The sequence below is a fragment of the Cupressus sempervirens genome, chromosome 4 (assembly GCF_028749045.1).
Source record: "Cupressus sempervirens isolate cs-2001-9-10 chromosome 4, ASM2874904v1, whole genome shotgun sequence".
Lineage (NCBI taxonomy): Eukaryota > Viridiplantae > Streptophyta > Pinopsida > Cupressales > Cupressaceae > Cupressus > Cupressus sempervirens.
The window spans coordinates 584,924,093-584,943,570 of record NC_143121.1 but is presented as its reverse complement, the minus strand read 5'-3'; the positions used below and the strand labels follow the sequence as shown (position 1 = coordinate 584,943,570).

Here is a 19,478-nt window from a genome sequence, read left to right as displayed (position 1 = left end):
ATGCCCCAAGTGATGAAGATTAAAATTGATTTGAAATTCAAGTTCAATGATGTAATCATCCTGCCCCCTTGGGAGCAAAATTGAAAGATGACACACCAGAAATATGATGTAAAGCAGTAGAAGAAATCTGAGATTCAACAGAATGTAGAAGAGAAGAGATCATAATGATCTAAAGAATAAAGAAGAGATCATAATGATCTAAAGAAATATGAAGAGATTAGAATGATCAGAAGAAATTTGGAGAGATTAGAGTGATCACAAGAAATTTGGAGAGATCAAAGTGATCTGAAGAAATGTAAAAGTTGATCCGAAGTGATTTCGAGATCCAAAAGACCAAGTTTGAGTTGAAAAGATTCCAAGAATTGCAAAGTATCAGAAAGATTTGGATTGCACAAAAAAATTTAAAATGCATTTTGATCCACTTAAGTGTGTCAGATTTCGAATTTGATCTCAAAAAAATGGGTTCAGAGCAACCAAAATAGCCAAGAGGGTGATTAGTCAATCATTTGTGTAGTTCGTGAAAGAACATGATACTTTGAAGAGATCAGCAATCCCTCATCAGAGAAGGTGAAAGTAAATTTGCAATTAAATTGCATGCTTATGCAAGTGAAGTATGAAATGCAAGACTATGTTAAATGCAACTCTAGGTCTGGTTACCAAGCCTCGATATTTAATCATCACTGGATATAGAACAAAGCTCGTAGGTCATACAATTTCCACTGACATTGCAATCATGGAAATATGAATATAACATACATTATTGGTTTTTCGGGATTAAATGTAAGCATTCGAGGCACAAGAAGCCAGAATGACCAGAACATTTGTCCCTTTTAATCTAGCAAGTTAACATAAGCATCAAAGCATAGACGCTAGGATGACCTAAATGTTGCTTGCATAATAGACACACCAAACACACGGGAGATCCATCTTATGCTAAGTACTCAGTATTTATACTATTTGCAACGACCCTTGCATTCGTAACCTAAGACAAAAGTATGCTAGATATACTTGCAGTGACCCGTACGTTCACTTAATAGGATGAGTATCAGTATGTATTATAGCATGAAGAGTTCACTCCAACAAACAAGAAAAAGAACCAATGTCATTGATGTATCTATATAAAAGGAGTCGAGGTACACATGGCCATCCAATACAAGATGAAGGCATAGTGGACACCCCTTTTATAGGAAAGTATCAACTTGTTGGAACTCAACCATAGACAGGATGCCAAGAAAAGATCATGACCCCAGTCATTACTTCTCTAGTCAAAGATGACATCATCGAGTTGCTCGAGGAGATATGATAAAGCAAAAACAAAGCAAACAAAGAAAAAGCTCAGCATATCCAAACAAGTATATCATTTTTGAGTTCAATGTTTTGGGATTAATGTCAAGTGTCAATGTCTAAAATACATTTGAAAGAAATCTCTTTAGTAGGGTGACAACAGTAGGCAAACGTAGTCAAAACGACTAGTGACTGAGGTCAAAGAGGAATCTTCACGATGAAGAACCTAAGAAGGACTGAGCGATAGTAGGCAGACACAGCCAGGATGACTAGTGACTGACGCAAGAGAGATCTTCCATAAAGGAATCTAGAGATATAACCTGAGCAACGGTAGGCAGACACAACTGAAACAACTGGTGATCGTTGCAAAAGAGATTCTATGAGGAGAATCTCAAAAAAGTGACACTTGCAATAGTAGGTAGATGCAGTGAGGACTACTGGTGAGTGTTGTGAAGGAGATTGTATGAGGAGAATCTCAAAAAGAGAGTAACACTGGCGACAGTAGGCAAACGCAATCAAGACCACTGGTGACTATCATGAAGGAGATTTTATGAGGAGAATCTCAAAAAGAGTGACACTAGTGACAGTAGGCAGACGCAATGAGGACCACTGCTGACTGTCGTGAAGGAGATTCTATGAGGAGAATCTCAAAAATAGTGACACTAAAGGGGGAATGCCCCCAAGCTATGAAAAGACTCAATCCATGGATACATGAGCAGAAAGCAGGAAAGCGAAAGCGTGAAAGCAACTGTACAGAATAGCTAGAAGATGCACTACAAGATGGAGCATTGGGAACAAGAGGTGCTTGTTTACCAGGTTTTCACCCTCTTGGCTGTATTTTTCTTCTTCTTCTTTTTTGTATTTTTGAGATTTTATCTAATTTTTAGAATTTTTTTTTTTTTTTGTTTTGCCAGGACTTTTAGATATGTACATAGAGCTTGCTGAGATTAAATCAACTATAAAACTGCTTTATGTGGAGAGTGTTGATAGGCTCTTTAAGAACTTCTCCTTCGGTTGTGGAAAGCTAATAGGTGCCAGATCCATATACTGCAGTAATGATGTAAGGACCTAACCAGTTTGGTTCAAACTTTGCCTTTTGCATTCATTGTTGTTGATTCTTAGGGTTCTCTCTCAGAATGAGGTCACCCAACTGGAAGTCACGTGGCCTGATCCTCCGATTATAGCTTCATGCCATTCTTTGTTGATATGCTCGTAAATGATCAAATGCCACTTGTCGTCGTTCATCCAGTAACACAAGTTCTTGAAACTGAGCTATCTGGTAGTCATCATCAATGATAAGGCCTTTCATAGAGATTCTCAAGGTAGGAATCTCGACCTCTATTGGAAGCACATCATCCACCCCATACACCAATGCAAAAGGAGTCATGCCCGTTGGAGTTCTAATGCTTGTCCTATATGCCCATAGGGTTGGGTTGATTTGGAGATGTCAGTCTCTCCCTGACTTACTGACTGTGTGATGAAGAATTTTGAGGATCGCCTTATTGGATGCCTCAGCTTGGCCATTACCTTGGGGGTAATAAATGGAAGACCAATGTTGTGTGATCTTGAATTTCTTGCACAGTTCCTTGAGGTCTTTATTCTTGAACTGTCCTCCATTGTCTGTAATGATTGAGGATGGTACACCATATCTATAGATGATGTAGTTTGTAATGAAAAGCACTACAGTTTTGGCATCAACAGTTGTGAAAGGGACTGCCTCTACCCATTTTGTGAAATAATCTATAGCTGTGATAATGAACTTATGTCCATTAGAAGAGGTTAGGTGAATCTACCCTACCAAGTCGAAGGCCCATTGTTGAAATGGCCATGTTGTAGTAGAGGGAATTAGCTCTCTGGCTAGAGCGTGAAGGAGATTCCCATGTAGCTAACACTGCTTGCAGGACCTAGCATACTTAATAGCTTCTTTCTCCATTTTAGGCCAGTAGTAACTAGCACGAAGGAGTTTGCGAGCTAGTGTCAGGCCATTGAAATGAGATTCACAAATGCCTTTGTGAACCTCAATTAATGCATGTTTGGACTTGTCAAGTTCTAAACACCTAAGGAGTGTTCCATCGAGACCTCTCCTATACAAATCATCAGCAATAATGACATAATGTGAAGCATTACAGATTAGGTAACGTTTCTCATTCCAGGTCAGACCTTCTGGAATGGTTTGATTATGAAGGTAGGAATAGATGTGATGGTAGCGGGATGATTCTTGTCCTATAATAGAACAGATCATTCTGGAATTAGGTGTGTCATAGGCTGGGTAGTGTAACGCTTCCACCAAGAACTCATGTCGGAGATCATTTTTTGGCATTTATAGCAGGGAGGCCAGAGTGGCCATGGCATCAGCTGCTTTATTATCTGCACGTGGAACTTGTTGGAAGGTGATGTGTGCAAAATACTTTGTCAAGTCATCAACCATGCATTTGTAAGGAATTAGTTTCTCATCCTTTGTTTGATACATATCATTTAATTGATTGATAACAAGTTGAGAGTCACCGAAGATGTCCAACTGATCTACTCTCCATTCAGCTACAATTTTCATACCATTGATCAAAGCTTCATATTCAGCAATGTTATTTGTACAAGGAAACATAATCTTGTACGCTTTGGGCGATGAGTATCTCTGTGGTGTAATGAAGAGTAATCCAACACCTAATCCTTATTGTGTGAAGGACCCATCAAATAACATAACCCATGTATGGTGTTTGAGTGTCATAATTGACTCATCTAGGAAATCAATGTTCATTGGTAGAAGACTTTGTATGGGTGCCTCGGCTAGCTGGTCTGCAATTACGTGTCCCTTTATAGCTTTGTGTTCAACATATTGGATGTCAAACTCACTTAGTATCATGACCCATTTAGGAAATCTTCCTGTGAGAGCTGCCTTACTGAGCAAGTACTTTAATGGATCTATTCTAGCCACAAGCCGTGTAGTGTGGGCAAGCATGTAGTGTCTCAACTTCTGGGAAGCAAAGACAACTGCCAAGCAAGCTTTCTCAATAATGCTGTAGTTTTTCTCATAAGAGACCAATGTTTGGCTCAAGTAATAAATAGCTCTTTCTTTTTTGTCATTTTCTTCTTGAGCCAACAGGATTCCCAAAGATGTTTCAATGGCTGAAATGTATAAAAGCAAAGGTTTCCCATGCATAGGAGGCATCAAGATTGGTGGATTGGCAAGATATTGTTTGATCTGTGTTAAGCTTTGCTCACAATCCTGGATCCAATTGAATTTCACACCCTTATGTAAGGTCTTTGTGAAGGGTTGTGATTTATCTGCCAATTGTGAAATAAACCTGTGAATAGATTGAAGCCTTCCCTATAGTCCTCTCATCTGACTGATGTTCCAAGGTGGTGTCATTTCCATTATTGCTTGTACTTTTTTTGGATCTACTTCAATTCCCTTTGCAAAAATAATATACCCCAACAATTTCCCTGATTTGATACCAAATGCGCATTTCTTAGGATTGAGCCGAAGACTGAATTATTCCATACGATCTATGATGGGACCTAAATCTTGTAGATGAGTATTGCATTTAGCACTTTTGACCAAGGTATCATCAACGTAGTCCTCCATGGTTCTATGCATCATATCATGGAAAATTGTAGTAACAACTTATTGATATGTAGCACCAGCATTCTTTAAACCAAATGGCATCACATTCCAACAAAAGGTTCCCCATGCACATGTGAAAGCCATTTTCTCCTGGTCTTCTAGAGCAATTTTTATCTGATTGTATCCAGAAAAACCATCCATAAGTGAGTACATTTCATAGCCAACTGTCCTACCTACGATCATATCAATATTAGGGAGCGAAAAGTCATCTTTAGGACATGCCAAGTTAAGATCATGGAAGTCTATACAAAATTTGATAGATTTATCGTGCTTGGAAACAAGAATGATATTGGATATCCATTCAGCATAATCAATTGCACAGATGAAACCAACCTTTAGAAGTTTCTCCAATTCTGCTTTGATGAGAAATGCAACATGAGGGTGCATTTTTTGAAGCTTCTGTTTAACTGGTTTGATGCCTGGTGCTATGGACAAGTGATGCATGATAAGATCAGGATCCAATCCTGGCATGTCAGAATATGTCTAGGAAAAATTTATTTTCTTTTCCTTGAAAAAGGCAATGAATTGTTCCTTCTCTTCAGGTGACAGTGACTACGCCAGATGTATCACATGAGGATGTTCTTCTGTGCCCAGGTTAATTGGCTGCGTCGACTCTATTAACACTAATGATCTCTCCTAAAAATGACTAGGAAGGACATCAAATACCTCATCCGCGGGTGCCTCAGAGAGGTTTTCACCCTTGGATACATCTTTTTTTTTTACTTTTTTGGAATCCAACACTGCCACAATGTGGTTTTTACCATCGGACCTCTTGTATTTTTTCTTTTTAATTGTGTGACTGAGATATTTGATGTCAACCTTAGTCATGTTGACGATCTGCTCATTGGTGGAAGACGTTAAAGGTTTGATAGTGTTTAGGTAACAGGCAAGAGCATAGTCATTCTAGAACATGGGGACTTCATTAGATGCACTGGGGTTCCACTCTATAAGCTTGGGATGTGCGAGTGAGAGAGTAGTGGCTGGTTCAATTGCGTTCATAGTATAGTCATTAAGTGCATGGACCAGCAATTCGAGACCTATGGCGACCTCATCCATAGGTGTATTAAAACGCCTCAGAGTACAAACATTAGTAATTGACGACCCTAGGATACTAGTTGGATCAGACCCCCGTGACCTAACCCTAGACGTTTCACCCACTTCGATTCGATTTTCATAGACATGCAATTGGTCAATGTCTTTATCAGTAGTAGCTTCTGAAAGATTTTCAAACTCATATTCATGAGAATCGGTGTTACATGGTGAGAGACTATAGAACTCCCCAACAGTGATAGGGACATACTCTCCTTCAGCCTCTAGATTCTTACACAAATACTCAATACGGCATGACTGACTAGATTCTCCCTTTTTTGAATGATATTTGACTTGCTCAGTATTGTCCTCAGAAGAATCACTAGTATCATCCACAGTGCTAACATGTGGCACAAAGTCATCTGGCTCAGCAAAGAATTTAGTGAGATCATAAGGAATAGGATGAGGGTAGGAATCCTCATCATCCAATTCTTCCTCTTGAGTATCTGACTCAGCTTGTGACTCATTTTCATATGAACTTTCAGGTTTGGGGATGAATTTATTTGATCCCAAATGGAAAGGGACCTTCTTAAACCCTAAGCCAGTTATATCATTGTTGCTTCAAGCTTTTTCTTTGATAGGATCAATTAGGTAATTGTTATTGCACCCAATAGGGCCAGTTCCCTTGTAACCAAAACGCTTCATAAGCCTAAGACCAGGTCCATATTTCTTAGGAGTGATTTCTCGAGCTTGTTTTGTTAGGTCCATTGGAGCCTCTTCTTTGTAAAGCCATGCAACAATGGCTCTATTTTCACTTTCATCTTCTAAGGGAACTATAGCCTTAACAAAAGAGCCATTAAAATTGGTCTGAGGTGTCAGCACAAATGGCTTCTTTACTTATGAAGGCCCCCCATAATGTCGAGGGGACTCTAGAAGAGATGTTAATGATAGCACTCATTCCATGTGGTACTCTTCCATACTAGTTTCTTTCAATTTAAATGATTGCTCAATATGTTTTAGCTTATTGTCATGACAATCAGTAGACTCATGGTTAGCAGGGATGAAAGAATCAGTAGCTTTGAGCATATTACAGGTGTAGCTAGTAGTGGTAGGAATAGTAACTTCGGAGCCATGAAATGGGAATTTGATGCATTGGTGATATGTGGATGGCACAACGCGCATCTCATGTATCCATGGTTGTCCCAATAGAATGTTGTAGGCTAAGGGAATGTCAAGCACCTAACAGGTGATATCCCTTTTGACAGGACTGACGCGAATTGGTAAAATCACAAGACCTAATGACTTTCGTTCCACTTCATTGTATGCTTTAATAGTGATCTTTCATCGAGGATCAACAGGGTCCTTAGAATAATCCAATTATCTAAGTAGAGCAGCAGAGACAATATTTAGGCCAGTGCCATTGTCAATGAGTACCTGACGAACATGTGTCTAGTGGATCATAACCTCAATGTCTAGAGGTTGATTGTGTGGATGATTCAGTGAGTTGTCATCCTCCTCAAAGAAGGTCATAAGATAAGGTGAGGTCAAGTGACCTACCATGGATTGAAATCACTCAAGATCAAGATCTTGGGGAACATTTGCCTCAGTGAGGGCTTTGTCCAGAATTTGCCTGTGAGCAAGTGAGATTTTAAGTAGCTCAAATATGAAAATGTGAGCATTAATTCGTTTCAACTGATCGAGAACACTATAACTAGTTATTGTCGAGTTCGTTGTGTGTTTTGCACCTTTACTGGATGGACTAGCAAGGGCTTTGTCTTTGTGTTGTTCAAGATTTGAAGTAGGAGGTGCAGGGCCTTTGAGCACCAACTTCGCATGAGAGTGAGTAACATCGTTAGCATAGTGTTGCAAAGACGCATTATCCATCTTATTGGAAGTAGGGCCTCTCAAGACAAATGGTGTCTTGGGTTTGTTATTATCTTGCTTTCCCTTTATGGTAATAACGTCACTGTATTCAGAATCTACAGGTTCAACCATGTGAATGACATTGTCATCATTGGAATATGTATAGTTGACCTTATTGTAGGGTTATGGTTTCAAAGTCTCTCCTTTTTCATAAGTTAGGAAAGGCTCTTTGAATGCCTTGTGGTCTAAGTTTTTGTTATGTCCATCTACCACAAGATCACCAGCATCAATCATGTCCTGGACTTTATGACGCAAGTTTATACAGTTGTTGGTTTTGTGTCTCTTGTTTTGGTGATACTCACAAAATGAGGTCTCATTCCACCATGGTGGACGTGGTTGTGGATCATAGGGATGAGGGTTATCCATTGGTGAGATAAGTTTGTGTTGTAGCAATGTTTTGTAAACCACATCCAAAGGTTCTCCCAAAGGTGTATACTCTCGCTTGGGTCGTGTTGTCCATGAGTTTCTCGGTTTGTTCCCAAACGTCTTGTTGTCAGGGGGAGGCTTCTCAGCATTTTTGGTGACTTTGAGGCAGTCTGTGAGATTAAATGCCATTTTAGCAGGTTTGGGTGTGACATTGTCAACAACCCCATCATGTACAATTTCTTGATTTTTGTTGACATGTTTGGTTTTATCCCTGTTGGAAGTGGAACCTTGTTTGGTGTCTCTCTAAAGAGTGAGCTCACCTTTCTTGACCATAAATTCTTCGATACAGATAGCCTATGTAATCATGTCTTCAAAGGTACGTGGACCTTGTAGTTGGACTCTATACTCGAAATCAGGTAAGAGGTTATCAATGAAAATGTTAAGCTTCTCTGTTTCTAGAATTTTACGAGAATACTTAGTGTATAGTTGTCTCCACCGTTGGAGGAAAGCAAGAAAAGGTTCACCAACCTTCTGTTTAAGGTTGCATAGATCTCGAATATTGATAGGGTGTTGAATGTTATGAGAATATTGTTGAACAAATGAATTGGCAATTTTGTCAAACGTCTTGATACCAAAAGGTAAATGTGAGAACCACTCCAAAGCCTGACCACCTAGGTTTCTAGGGAATAAACGCATGAGGTATGTTTGATTGTGTATAAACTCCATAGACAAAGCACCAAATTCCTGCAAGTGATTTTGGGGATCAGTAGTACCAAAGTACTTATCATATCTAGGTAGTTCTACGCTTCGTGGGAAAGGCAGCATGTTTATACTTTTGTCAAATGAAAATGAACAAAGAGTGTCCAATGTGTATGTCTTTGTGAGTTTCTCTTTCTCATGCATCATCTGAGCCAATTGCTTTTGCATAATTTTCAATTGTTTTTGGAGTTTGGAGGTCTCAATTTTGACAATAGTTTCTACATTGAAATGAGAAGGTAACTTTGCTCCCTCTTGGGCAAGTTTGAGAAAGTATTTTTCTTTCTCTTCGTTGATTAGGATTCCCATGACCTTCTGAAAGTTTTTGTCTCTTCGACATTTTGCTATGTGTTCAGGGAGGATTTCCACCTCTTCTTGTTCCTCATCAATGTCATAGTCTTTTTCTTTCTCTTTATCATCCCTAGGTGGTTCTTGATATCGACTATGACTACCTTGTTCAAGTTCACGATTAGTCATTATAGGAACATGTTCAGTTTTAGTATTTCATGTTTCAAAAGGTTCTCTGGAGAAAGGATCATACATCGTGTTTGGGAATGCAGGACCTCTACCTATCTCAGTATCCTCTTAGTAAAAAGGATTCCTAATTTGTTGCAAATTGGAAAATGTTTGTTGAACTTGAGATGACCTGGCAGGTGAGGGAGATCGTGAAGATGCCTCACTAGACAAACTGGATACAGATTGCGTAATGAAAGGTAAGCGACCTCTGTCGTGATTACGACCCCTAGCACAACCACGTTTAAGGTTATCAGGATAAAACACGTTGTCGCTTCTGGTTATGACAATCATAGACAAGGACAAGAAGCTAGAACCTGGACAAGGACTACACTAAGACTGAGTCTCAAAAAGGACAAGATAATAGCAAGAATGCTATTCACTAAGGCAGAAATAGTCTGATTTAAAGGCTAGAACAGCTAGAGATTATGACCAATGCGACACAAAGTATGACAAGCATTAAGACAAGGACCAAAATTACTTATGAGATGAGACTAGTCAAAGTACAAGACATAAGTCTTCAGCTAAGCGAAGTGTCATTGTTTCAGGACTATTTGCAAATAGAGAGTGATAAATGAATGTAGAAAAGGACAGTGTGTAGGCCACAGATAGCTAAAATAAACCCAAATTGGTAATACTGATACAAAGTCTCACGCGAGAAAGTTTTTAGGCCGCGCGAAGAAGTTTTACAGGCCGCGTAAAGAATTTTTCTGGCTCACGTGAAGGTCAATGATAGTGGTTTAATTTTGCATGAAGAAGTTCACAGGATCGCGCAAAGATGTACAATAGCAATTTAATTTTGCGCGAGGACAAAATGACTTTGCGTGAGTATTAGATGATTTCGCGCGAGACCTAAATGATTTCACGTGAAAAGACAGAATAGTTTCACAATAGCGACTGATTTTGACAAAGTTTTTGGACTTTAAATTTGATTGTTTTAGTAAGCAAGCAGATAAATAGGCACGTAGAATAGCAAGCAGGTGATTTCAAGCACGTCTGAAAACAATGAGCAAGAGCAAAAGTAACCTTGCACATGAACAATCAAGTGACTTAGTTTGTGCTAATCCCTAGGAGAGTTATTTGTGTATGTTTTCAAAGAGTTTTGCAATCACGCATACATCCCTAGAGAAGAAAAGTTGGCTTCTCTAAGGTTTTTAGTAATGGTTTGACTCTGCAACTTGTATGACTCACAGGGGTGACCTCCAATCCTAGCGCACTGAGGTTTTAACACAGTCTAAGAACTTAATCTTCAAGAGCTGCTGGGGAGATCTGACAACCCACAATGAACCACACCCTTGGAGATTTCTTCCACAAGGACATTTATATAGCAGTTGTCACTACCACGTCAAAAATGGCTATTACCGCTTGAGGTTCCGTCAACATAATTTTCCCTATAGAGGGATTGTCTGCTACAGTTAACCCTCTCTAAAGGTGACTGACTCATAATAGTGCACCACAAGGGGACTTAGCTTCCAGATCCAAAGTCTTGACACCTTTTCACTTTTAGCCAAATCAAAGCAGACAGATTAATCTGACACACTAAACTAAGAGTATCTCTTAAAGATCTATGATATCAACTCCCGGTGATCTATCAACCTCTCTGGAGAAAGGATGCCTTAATCAACAAGTTGAAGATTCATTTATCTGCAAGATGCTTGAAGTATCCTCCCCACCTACAAGGAATCCATCTTAGAGAGGAGTTTCACTAGGAACCCACTCCCTCAAGATCCACGAATAGTGTTCATGGGGGCTTAATTACTATGTGTGTACAAATGTTAATTCTCGAAAGAAAATCTATCCAAAAGCAATCAAAAAGCACAAGGTGGTACACTTAATGCTTTAACTATTGTGAGGTGAGTCCAAAGATGTGGAACATTTAACCCCTCACACAAGCCAAAACGAGTCCACAACTCAGAAACTAGTGAGTTCTAGAAAGCACAAAAGGGTTGCCTTGTGGAGCATTTAACGCTTCTTTCCTATAGACCCCTCCCCTTTAATGTGGTACTAATCTTGCAACCACAGGGTGGAACAAGGGGCTAGCGGATCAGTGAGTCCAATAACCCAAGATAGCTAATTAGATCTATCACTAATAACTAAGCCTACTAAATGAATACTAACGAAGATCACACCCTAGTATCAAATTATGCATGTGTTGTAAAATGAAAACATGGAAGGAAACACACACAAGCTTGACACGAGAAATATTTGTTTTACATCCAAATGAAGTGTTATCAGCTGAGGAAGGTTACTTGGTGATCCTCGTAACGCGTTTAGTAGATTTTACCTGATTTTTAACAATTCTTGTGCTGTTTTCGAAGCTAGCAAAAGCGAGATGCATGTTTATTTTTTATTTTTCTTTCTTTTGTCATATTTGGATGGCCTTTCTTTCTTCCTTGCTGTTTTTCAAAAAAAAACCTTCAGTAAAAATTATTGATTAAAATTCTAAGATTTGCATCATGAGTTAATAATTTTTTTTTATGAAAACACATGAAAAAATTATTAAAAATAGAATTATGATCCAAAAAATCTAAAATTTTTACTGAAGTCTACAGAAAGTGTCCCAAATTGGCAATACAAATTTCAGATCAAAATGTTGAGATTTATCTGATAAATTAATTTTTTATGGAAAACCATAAAAGAATTAATAAAAATATATTTTAAATTTGAAAACTCTAAATTTTTTATTAAAATATTTGGACATCATCCTAAACTTTTAGTAAAAAAATTAGATTTTAATTCGATGATTTGCTATATAAATTAATTTTTCAATGCAAAAACCATTAACGAATTACTAAAAATCCAATTTTGATCCAAAAATTCTGAAATTTTTACTGTGCATGCCAAACATTGTCACAAATCTACAAAAAAAAAAAAATATCAAAAAATTTTATTTTACTAGCTCAAATAATTTGCATATGAAAAAATTATTTAAAAAATATATAAAATAAAGCTTTAATCAGAAAAATCTAAAATTTTGTATGTGATTTTTCCTTATTGTCTAGAACCTTTAGTAAAAATTTCAGACCAAAATTCATCAATTTGGTCTACTTTTTATGATTTTTATGAAAAATCATAAAAAGAATTAAAAAAAAAAGTTGATCAATTTTTTTTATTTAAAACTTTAGAACATGAGAAGGAAGAAAAAGAAGAAGAAGAAGAGAAATAAAAGAGGATTAAGAGGAGAAGAGGAAGAGGTTTCTCAAATGCTCATTTTCTCATCATTGTTGGATGCCTTCTCGAAGTGTCTTCAAACCTGCAACAAGACAAACCTGCAAAACAAGATATAAATAAAAAACTAAAATGCAAAACAAAAAGAATGAGGCCAGAAAATTGATTTCTCAACCCCACGGTGGTCGCCAGAAATGTATGCGTGAATATGTGTCCTATGCTAACACACACACTTCAACACGGTCTTTATTTGCGGATTCATCCTGGAATGAACATTGGATTGTTCATCCAAAAATCAGCCAGCAAGGTGACCTATTGCCTTTTATCTAAAGGGATTTTTCTTATTACATATCCTCAGATTTGAGGTGTTAAGCAACTAGACCCTCTAAGAATGAAGGATTTAAGAAATGAAATTAATCTATATGATTATGCAGATTAATCTAGAATGAGAAATGCATTCTAATCTAAGAACAAGTAAAGGAAACTAGATTAATCATATGCATATTATGCTAAATGAAATTAAACTAAGAATGCAAGATGTATGCAAAAATGTGAGCAAATGTGAGTATGAATTCTAGCAGCAATTTGATGCAAATCCCAAATTCATCCTCCTTTTTGAAATGAAGAGAGGAGGGTCTCTTAGATAGATTTTCTTGAAAACCATCAATGGTTGAGATCGATTCAGATCAATGGTCAGGATTGAAGATGAGGTTCAGTTAAATTGGAAACTTCCTTAAGAAAGGAGAGTTAACTAATTTCTTTTGAGTAGAATAAGGAGTTAACTGATTTAATTTGAGTAAAATAAGGAGTTAATTGAGCTTTTTGAGTAGAATAAGGAGTTAACTGATTTAATTCCTTTTTGAGAGATAGTTTACTCAAAGTTTCCATTTTAGAACTGAAGAGAAGATTTTGAAGATATTACTTAATTTAATAAAGTGAGATATGCTCTCATAATTACCTTTTTCATTTAATTAAATAATTCTATTTAATTAATTAGAGACACTTTTCTTATTTAATTAAATAACTTCATTTAATTAATTAGGAATAACTTCCCATTTAATTAAATAACTTTGTTTAATTAATTAGAAGTAGCTTTTCATTTAATTAAATAATTTTGTTTAATTAATTAAAATAGGCATATTTATTAAATTAAATAAATTTAATTCCATAGTACATTAGCCTTAAGATATAATTTAATTTAATTAAAGTATAAATACTTAGTAATTAAATTAAATATTAATCAATAGGTTTAATGTGACTAATATGAATAAATACTATAGGAATTAAATAATAAGCATGATGAATGCAGATTTGGGTTTTCTACATCTGACAATTAAGTCAAGTAGCGAGTAGTAGAATGAGAATTGCCTATTAGAATAGGTCTTAGGATTAATCAGGAATAGACCAAAATTGGTATAATGGCAATGAGCCAATTTTGGGGTATTACAATCGCTAACACTTTCGTGACAATTGCAAACTTCTAAATGCACAGACACACTCACTGGTCTAATCGCATAATGCAGATGAGTTTGGATTTACTAATCACTGAAATGTTTTAATTAAAATAAAGGTACGTTGACCATACAGGGATGACATTGGTAAAATATGAACAGCTGAATCACTATCTCCATGTCCCACTGCTAGGGATATAATTCCTGCACACTAAAATACACAATCAAGTGAAATTGCATATAATATCATAGTTGAAGAAACATGTATTAAAATACGTATTTAATCCATTTACATCACTCACGTTTGCAGAAAGCATAAAGATACAAGAATGAAGTAAATAACCATAGCATACAATTCATCTCATAACATAACCAACAAATATGTCCAAATAAATCATATAACCAGATATCATCATAAATCTACTGTCATCTCAAAATAGCATCAACATGCAAATATGATAAACTGAATAGTATAGAAGTAAAGCATCTACGGTATCGAATCAAAGTATAACATCCAACCCTTGGGTCATCATAAGGTACAATATAAGGGTAACAAGTATCTATCAAATCAAAATAGACAAGGTACAGACTGTAAACATGAGAGGCACTACATCCTCCCCCACTAGCATAGGCTTACTTCTAGAAGCTAGCAAAAAGATAGGGGTACAATCCCCTCAGTCGAGTAGCATCCTCCCAAGTTGCAGAGGTCTCATCGCTCGGGTCCCATTGGACCCTTACCTGCTTTATGCCTTGACCTCATAAGGTTAGCCTCTGGTGTTGTAGGATACGAATGGGCTCCAAAGTAAGTTGCCCGTCCAATACCTACAAAGCACCCCAATTAAGAACATGGGTCACATCCAAAATATACTATCTCAATACAGAAACATGAAAAATATCATGAATGCACGATAGGCTAGGTGGCAATGCTAGTCAATAAGCAATAGGACCAATCCTCTCAAGGATCTCAAAAGATTCAACAAAATGTGGTGCCAACTTAGAGCCTTTCCCATAATGGATGGGGCTCTTCCTCGGACGCACCCTCAAAAACACCCTATCACCAATAGAAAAGTGATGATCCAACCTATGGGCATCTGCATACTTCTTCTGACTATCCTGAGTAGTAACCAAATGCTCCCTAATGCGAACAACCTGCTGCTCCATATCTTGAAGCATCTCTGGACCCAAAAGAACTCGGTCCTCTAAACGATCCCAACTCAAAGGGGTACGACATGGTCTACCGTACAAGGCCTGAAAAGGTGGCATGCCAAGAGAACTCTAATGCCCATTATTGTATGCAAACTCAACAAGTTACAAATAGTCCTCCCACTTCACCTACCTATCCATAACATACATGCGAAGCATATCCTCCAGAACCTAATTCACTCTCTCAGTTTGACCATCGGTCTCTGGGTGATAAGCCGAATCAAAATTGAGTTGTGCACCCAAAGCATGCTAGAGAGATGTCCACAATGCAGAAGTAAACACTGGATCTCTATTTGAAATAATCTGATGAGGAATCCCATGCAAATGAACAATATCCACCAAGAAAACATGCACTACAAAAGAAGCTATGTAGGATGCTCTCATGGGTGAAAAATGTGCTACCTTGGACAACTTGTCCACTGTCACCATGATACAATCATGTCTATGCGATGACATAGGCAACCCTGTGATAAAATCAATAGATATCATATCCCACTTCCACTCTAGAATGGTATGTGGCTACAAAAGACCCGCTGGATGCTGATGCTCTACCTTCACTCTCTGGCACTCAACGCATCTAGCAACAAAATCAGCAACATCATGCCTCATCCCTACACAAAAGTACAATTTTTTGAGATTAACATGCATCTTCTTAACCCCAGGATGTGCAAAATATGGTGCACGATGTGCTTCAGTTAAAGCCAAGGTACAAAGATCACCCAACATGTGTACATAGATACTCCCTAAGTGACATAGTAGTCTATCGAACTCAAGTACATAACCTAGAAATCTCCCCTCAAGGGCATGTCTGGACTCGATCTCTGCCCTCACCTCCTGATACCAAGTGTCACTAGGGAATGCCTCCAAGATGCAACCTTGCAAATCCACTCCCAGTAACATCACTGATACCTCATGTCACCTTCTGCTCAAGGCATCTACGACAACATTCTCCTTCCCTTTAATGTAATGAACATCAAAGTCATACTCACATAAGAACTCCATCCAACGACGTTGTCATGCATTCAGGTTTGGCTGAGTAAAGATGTACTGCAAGCTCCTATGATCGCTATGTCCCAAAAGAAAATGCCTCCAACAAACAAGGGCATGCACTATGGCTGCAAGTTCCAAATCATGAGTGGGGTAATTAAGCTCATGGTCTTTGAGTTTTCTAGACTCATGCAATCACTCGACCATCCTGCACCAACACCGCACCCACGCCTTTCAATGAAGCATTTATGCAAACCATGAAATCACCTATAGGATTAGGTACTACAAGGACTAGTGCACAAATCAAACACTCCTTAAGAGCATTAAATGTTGCCTTGCACTGGTTTGACCAAAAAAATTTCTCCCCTTTCCTCTGAAGAGAAGTGATGGGATGGGCCACTCGTGAGAAATCCTTCACGAAGCGATGGTAGTAACCCACCAATCTCATGAAAATATGAACTTCTAAGACATTAGTGGGTGTCGGCCAATCCATGATAGCATGAATCTTCTTCGGATCCACTGCAATTCCATCACTAGTGATGATGTGTCCCAAATACTTCACCTTTGACTAGAAGAACCCACATTTACTCAAGTTACCATATAACCGATGGTCTCTCAAACACTACAAAACCTGACATAAATGGACCTCATGGTCCTCCACAATCCTTGAATAGATCAATATGTCATCTAGGAATACAATGAAACACTGATCGAGGTAAGTGCAAAATACACCGTTCATCAAACTCATAAATACTACTAGCACATTGGTTAACCCAAAGGGTACAACTGTGAACTCATAATGCCCATACCGTGTACAAAAAGTTGTTTGATGAATGTCAGCCTCCTAGATATGAAGTTGATGGTATCCCGACTTAAGATCAATCTTCGAGAACACCCGAGCTCTCTTCATCTGATCAATCAAGTCATCTATCATTGGCAAAGGATAACGGTTCTTCACCGTTACCTTATTCAACTACTAGTAGTCAATGCATAAACGTAAAGAACTATCCTTCTTCTTCACAAGGATGACTAGTGCACCCCACGAGGATACTCTAGGACGAATATGGCCCTTGGCCACCAATTCCTCCAACTACAATTTGAGCTCACTCAACTCCTAAGTAGTCATGTGGTAAGGAGCTTGTGAAATTGGCTCCGCTCTTGGCATAAGATTGATTTGAAAATCAATATCACGCTGTGGTGGCGTACTTGGAATCTCATCATGAAATACATCTACATACTCACAAAGGAATGGGTGATCATCAAGTGTCACTGTACGACTCTCAACTTCCTCGAGATCACTAACTCTCAGCTTCCTCAAGATCACTAAGAGGCACAAGAAACAACTGGAACCCTTTTGCACACTCTACTTTAGCTGATTAGCTGAGATCATACAAAGCGAGACTAGTCTCTAGACTCCCAATAGTTCCACCTATCCACTTGTGTCATCAACACACCGTACCACCTTACAATGGCAATCGATATTCACTTGATGGGCAGCTAACCAATCCATGCCCAATATAATGTCATACAATCCTAGAGGTAGAATGTGTAAATCCACTATGGTGGTGAAGGTTCCCAAATTCAAATAACAACTCCTAATCAACGAGTCAACAACCACCTTAAAACTTGTGGCTAACTCAACCTGCCACCTATCAACCTGATGCATTGCCACTAGCCCACATCGTTGAACAAGAGATGGTGAAACAAAAGAATTAGAAGCACCAGAGTCAAACAAAACTAAAGTAGAAATACCATGCAATGTACTTGTAGCCTCGATTATCATACCTTGATGCTCAGCTTGATGGTTGTCAACCGCCACAAAGACTATGATTCCTACCTGCATCTCCTACAGTATGCTCAAATCTCATTGTGCCCTTACTAGGTCCTGTGGATGGTTTGATCGAAAAATCATAAGATTTATGGCCAAGTTGATCACAAGAATAATAGTTACCAGAAAAGTTGGGTCTGTCCCACGACCACCCTAAGTAGCACTAGGGTAAGGTGCACTACCCCTACTAGAATTTTGTTGAGTACTCTAAGGAGGACGATCTTGCTGTGATTTCTACCCTCAATTTTGGTTATCTCCTTTCTTACCTGAGGTTCCAGAATCCTATCCACCCTTGGTCCAAAACCCTTTCTTAAACTTATGACAAGATGCACCCTGAGAGGGTGTTGATTGGGTCTGACCCTTCCCTTAGGACTAAGAATATTGTGTTATTTCTACCCTCAATTCTGGTTATCTCCTTTCTTACCTGAGGTACCAGAATTTTGTCCACCCTTGGTCCAAAACCCTTTCTTAAACTTATGACAAGATCCACCCTGAGAGGGTGTTGATTGGGTCTGACCCTTCCCTTAAGACTAAGAATATTGTGCCTCTTGCCCTAAATTCTTTGGACTTTAGTTCTGAGAAGTAGATCTGCTACTAAAACCTCTAGCCAAATTTTCCTCTACAATTCGTGCCTTCTCAACAGCGAGAACAAGGTCCTAGGTTGATGCATGCAAACTTCTCCAATGAGGGAATCCTTAAGGCCTCATATGAAATGATGAGCTAAGAGTAAATCATCATTATTGTAGCATGAATACTACCTAAGTTCAAAGAATTGGATCTTGTACTGATCCACAACCGTGTTTCCCTGTCGAATTGTGTGGGACTCATCAGCACGGACCTCTCTAAACTAAGGAGATAAGAATCTCTCTCAGAATCTCTCCTCAAAGATCTCCCAGGTGAGATCTACAATGCTAACCTGAATCTTTTGACTCTCAATATTCCACCAAATGGATGTGTGGTCCCTCAACTGCATAATTGTACAACAGGCCCTCATGTTGGTTGAATACAGATACATGGTGAAGCAACACTCCATGTCCAACAACCAAGTCTTAGCCTTGAGGCCACTTCCCTTTCCATTATACGATGGCAGTCTGGAACTCTGAAGGGACTTCATGATATCCAATTTGATGGAATCCTCATTGTTGCAGTCTCTACCACCCCGATGGTACCTTCTACCCCTTGGTGGGGTAAGAGAATGCTCAAATTCATGTTCCTCATCTCTATGCTCTGAATGATGGGAATCTCCATGGTAAGACCCCTCTTCCCGATCATGATCTTGTTGGCGCTCCTCAACAGAAGGGCCCAACCGAGCAAGAATCTCATGGAATACTAGCAACAATACCCCCAT

At 38.4% G+C, this 19,478-nt stretch overlaps 1 pseudogene; it reads right to left on the bottom strand.

Moving 5' to 3' along the window:
- LOC149562558 (uncharacterized) overlaps positions 1-19,478 on the bottom strand; it is a 102,075-nt pseudogene extending 82,597 nt beyond the window's left edge.